Raw genomic sequence first — 5,617 nt, 5'->3', positions numbered from 1 at the left:
GGAGAGGGGTCATAAGCCAGCTGTATCGACCATACATTTTTGCTGCTTCTTCTCTGACGCTCTTCCCTTTTCCAAACTCACATTTCCACGATCTGCGTTTCGCGTTTTTCTATGTTTTCTTTTCTTTTTGGTTTTTCAATCTGCCTTGTTTTTTATTAACGTTTCTCTTGACATCAAACTGTGTTTTTTTTTTGTTATTATTATAAAATACTATAAAAACGAATTGGAGAAAATTTTGAAATGTAGGAGGACCAATGATTGAAGCGGCGGTCGTGGTCATCATGAATAAATCATGCAAATCGGAAATGATTGAAAAGTGACTGAAAATAAAAAAAATCAAATCAAATCGCTAGTCTGCACCAACCCCCTAGCTCCATTTTAAAGGCCCATTTTAGGCCCATTAAATGAATTCTTCTGGGCCACTCGTCCTGCGTAAAACAGAATGATGCTTATGTCGGATTTGATTGTGCTTAATTTTAGAACCGAGATACAAAATTACCAACGAACCAAACCGGGACAACTTGGTTTGGTGTTCGGTCTGTTTCCATCAGGTTTTTGTGTCTTAAGAGATCCTTTTTTTCCATGCTTAACTTTTTATTTGCAATTGTGAGGTTAGAGGTGTTTTTATCTGGATTTCAATTCATTGTATCTTTATTTTTTTCGAATGTTTGATGTATTGAAGGCAGAGTAACCAAAGCAAAAACAAATCTAATATGGATTGCCTAGTTCGGTTTAGTTTAAGAAAATTATGTAGTATAGCCAAACATTTTACTTTGATTATATCGTTTACTAGATTATGACCTGCGGTACACCGCGATGCAAGTTTTTTTTTTTTTTTTTTTGTTAATGTACTATTTTAATACTAATTTTGCTAATGTAATTTTTTTTTTAATTTTAGTGATTTATTATATAATTCGTGACCGCACAACAATTTTTGTTTAATACAATCTTAATTAAATCAGTTTGATTCGAGATATTTTATATTGGTGTTGTTAAAATAGTAAAATAAGGATTTAACCCGTATTGAAGTATAATATTAATGATATTTGTTATCTTTTAGTATTATCAATTCAATCATGTAATGTCTTATAACCCGTCATGTAATATAACTTGTTTGTGTTATTTTGAAAATTTAATATGTTTAAATATTCATAATTTTAAACTTTTTATTAAGTTTAGATATGTCACTTATAAATTATAAACTTCTTAAAATATTATAATTTACTCTACACGGTTAATTTACTATATATGTATGTTGAACACACACTTTTTATATTAATTGAGTAATATATGTTCGTTTTAAAAAATTCAAATCACAATATATGCAGGAAAAATATACATTTTATTAACTTTATGCATTATATGACGATTCACTATATTTAAATTTTAAAATAAAATAAAAAGATGATAGGAGAATAATTTTTTTTGATATGGAATAATTCTTCTAAATATCTATATTAATTATAGAATATTATATATACGAATATTCAAAATATTTTAATTCTGTTTGGTTATAAGGATAGTAGAGAGAATTAACTAACCTTGTTTGGATATGAATATAAGCATTAAATGGTATTAAATGTAAAAAAAATCCAAAAAGTATTTTTGAGCAAAAACTGCTGCAAAAATACTAGTATAGATATTAGACCAATTCTTACCAAAAAAAACCTGAATAATTTGATGGGTAAGCCCACATTCAATTTATGTTCTCCTAACATTTTTCTTTTGTGGTTACCAAATACAAAGGATCCAACTTTTCATTGAATATAGTTTTCTAAATCATTGTATTTTATACTATACACAAGTCTTAATTATTTGGCAGAGAACCAAAATGTTCACACACATTTTCTCTTTCTTATTTTATCTATTAATTTGACATAGACTTTCTCTATTTAATTTATGAAAATCATATGTATATATATATATATATTATATAAATTTTAAAAGTTAGTAATTCATATAATCATGATATGTGTCAAATATATCGATTATATTTTGACATGTGTGAAAAGAAAATTTATTTAACAATTATAGAAAATTATAAAATCCTAAAAATAAAAAGATTAAAATTAATATTTTTGAAAAGTATATAAAACAAAAAGTAATCTATTATATCACTAATTCTAATAGGAAATTTATATATTAAATTACTAGTTTCAATAGAAAAATATGTGCAATTAATAAGGAAAATATTTGCAATTTAATTGCAATTATTATTTATTGTAATCATAGTAAAAATAAATTTATACAAAAAAGTGATTAAAGTATAAAAAGATTTAATGTGTTAAAATTAGTGATTAGTATAATATAAGAAAAATAGGATAATCAAAGTAAGAAATTAATGTAATTTTCTTAACTTTTTCAATCTGTGAATGATTTGATAGCTTATTCTATAATATGCTACTATATAAACATTGGTTTTCAAAGTTAGTAACTCATGTGATCACGACATGTGTCAATTTTAACAATTAAATTTTTTGTCATGTGTTATACAATAACTGTGTTTTAACATATTTGTAAATTATAAGAAATTAAAATTTTAAGCAATTTAATAAATATAAAAGATAGTTCATATATATAGATATATATATATATATAAAATAATACTAATTCTAATTTTAAATTAATAATTCTATAAGAAAAATAAATAAGAAAATTATAAAAATAATTACTATAATAGCATAATTAAATAAATTATGCTGTCAATTATTAATTCTAAAAGAAAAAAAGGATTGTAGATACTCACCTTTATATAAAAAAATAATTTTCTCATAATAATGTTTTTGAGTGTTTGATTAATTTATGATAGTGTTAGTATAATTTTTATTTAAAATTAGTAGGACAAGTAGTAAAACTATTACGTATGAGATTACAAAATATGAAACAAATATATTTAAGATCTTGTTACTTTTTCAATTATAAGATAAAATTAGTTTTCAATTTTTTTTTGAGAATTATGTTTTACTAAGTTTTAGGTTTTAAAAAATATTAAGTAAGGTATAAATTTGATGCAATGTACATTTTTTATATGAAAATTATAAATGTTACTCATTGGGATTGAGTGCATAGAATTAAAATCTAATTTTATTATCATGTAATACTAGGATCGGATCCGCGCTACAACGCGGGAGAATACTTATTGATATATATACGGTTTTAATAGATTGCAATATGCTATATTTTTATTTTTACAGTAAGTCATATAATTGAGTAATGAGGTTGGATAAAAGAATAGTAGGGAGAAAAAAATGAGCAAACGCTAACTTTTGTTCAAAAAAAGAGTAAATGGTAATATAATGAGTTTTTTTTGTTGTCAACTAAGGAGTTTTGATACCTAAAATTAAATATTTAAAAGTTTAGAGAAAATTCTAACAACACAAATGAATAGATAATTCAATTTGATCATTTTGGTAGTAGAAATAGGAATATATATAAAAATTATAAAAATATTATGTTTGTAAAAGTTACATACTCATAATGTATGATGTGACAAACCATAAGAACAATTTCTCATTTACACAAAATTTTTAATGTATCATTTACTAAAATTTAGAAAAACAATTTATCAAAGAGATGTTTGGTTTTATTTTTTATGTTGATGAGTTTTGTTTAGGATAGAACTTCAATGGTTTATTCTTTAGATTCTCTTGAGTTTTCTGCAAGTGTAAAAAATAAAAATAAAATCTTCTTAATTGGATATTAGTAGCATAAAAAAATTAAAAAATACAAAGATTAGTTCATATGGAGAAGATGGTGATTCCGGTAGATATCGTGGGGTCAGAACTTTGTGTTCACATATAAAATCATCGATTTGGTTAAAATATAAATTAGGAAAAAATATATATATATACACATATAAGTATGTATGTTCAGACAATTTAAATATATTTAATTAACATTAGTTGCAAAAAATAAAACAATATAGTTTTTATATTAAGTCAAATTAATTACAAAAATGTAAAATAGTTCATATACTAAGTCAAATTATGTATATAACTGAACATAAGGAGATAGAAATTTGATAATTTTCATAATGCTTCATATATCCAAAAACAATAAAAAAAAATATTAATCAAATTCATAATTTGGTTTGTAGTAGTACTCTGCATCATAATTAGAAAGATATTGAATGAAATTTTGTACATACCCTTATCACATAAGAACCTATGAGTTTGTTTGATAGATTCACAATGTTTTTGATGTTCCTGTAAAATAAAATAAAAATATTTCATATTGGATAAAAGAACATGAATTACCATTGAATTCATATATAAACAAAAAATCATAAATAAAAACTTCAGAAAAGCATAGAAAAGTTGGAATGAAACCATTGAATTCCAAATGTATTGCCTTATATAGTGAGGAATGGGTGTTCGATTTTTAGGGTTAGTCAGTTAATTTTTTCTAGAAAAATCTGTTTTGGTTTGTAGAGAGTTTTAATTGATTTCCTAATAATTATATAAATATATTTAGAATATTAATAGTAATTTCGGATTTTAAGGTAATTACTTAAACTAACTTATTGAATATGTAACTGATCTTGTATTAATATTCAATATAGTCATATAAGGAAATATTTTTTAGTGATTAACGATATTTCTGTTTTCGAAATCAATTATAATACTAACAGTTAGGTGAAAAGTTGCTATAGTATATTTGGCAAATATATGATATCTTTATAACTAATTTATATTTTAGGATTTTGTTTGTTTAGCATATAAATTAATGAGATTTCCGATGGATGACTAAAATTTTGGAACAATTTGGTAATCAGATATTATTCTATAATAATTTTCTAAAATTGAAGCGTCATTGATTTACTAATAATATTTATTTTGTTAGTTTTCTGAATTATAATATTTTAAAACTTTTTAAAAGCTCATAACTTTTAAAAGTTTCAGTATTAATAATAATTTAAACTTTAAATTTTTTTGAAATATTCAAATAAAAAATCGTATTAAACACACTATATATAGAGTTTTCAAATTTGGAGGCCTGGTTTGAACATTTGTNAAATAAAATAAAAATATTTCATATTGGATAAAAGAACATGAATTACCATTGAATTCATATATAAACAAAAAATCATAAATAAAAACTTCAGAAAAGCATAGAAAAGTTGGAATGAAACCATTGAATTCCAAATGTATTGCCTTATATAGTGAGGAATGGGTGTTCGATTTTTAGGGTTAGTCAGTTAATTTTTTCTAGAAAAATCTGTTTTGGTTTGTAGAGAGTTTTAATTGATTTCCTAATAATTATATAAATATATTTAGAATATTAATAGTAATTTCGGATTTTAAGGTAATTACTTAAACTAACTTATTGAATATGTAACTGATCTTGTATTAATATTCAATATAGTCATATAAGGAAATATTTTTTAGTGATTAACGATATTTCTGTTTTCGAAATCAATTATAATACTAACAGTTAGGTGAAAAGTTGCTATAGTATATTTGGCAAATATATGATATCTTTATAACTAATTTATATTTTAGGATTTTGTTTGTTTAGCATATAAATTAATGAGATTTCCGATGGATGACTAAAATTTTGGAACAATTTGGTAATCAGATATTATTCTATAATAATTTTCTAAAATTGAAGCGTCATT

The sequence above is a fragment of the Camelina sativa genome, chromosome 6 (genome assembly GCF_000633955.1).
Source record: "Camelina sativa cultivar DH55 chromosome 6, Cs, whole genome shotgun sequence".
Classification (NCBI taxonomy): Eukaryota; Viridiplantae; Streptophyta; class Magnoliopsida; order Brassicales; family Brassicaceae; genus Camelina; species Camelina sativa.
This window is presented reverse-complemented; position numbering follows the sequence as displayed.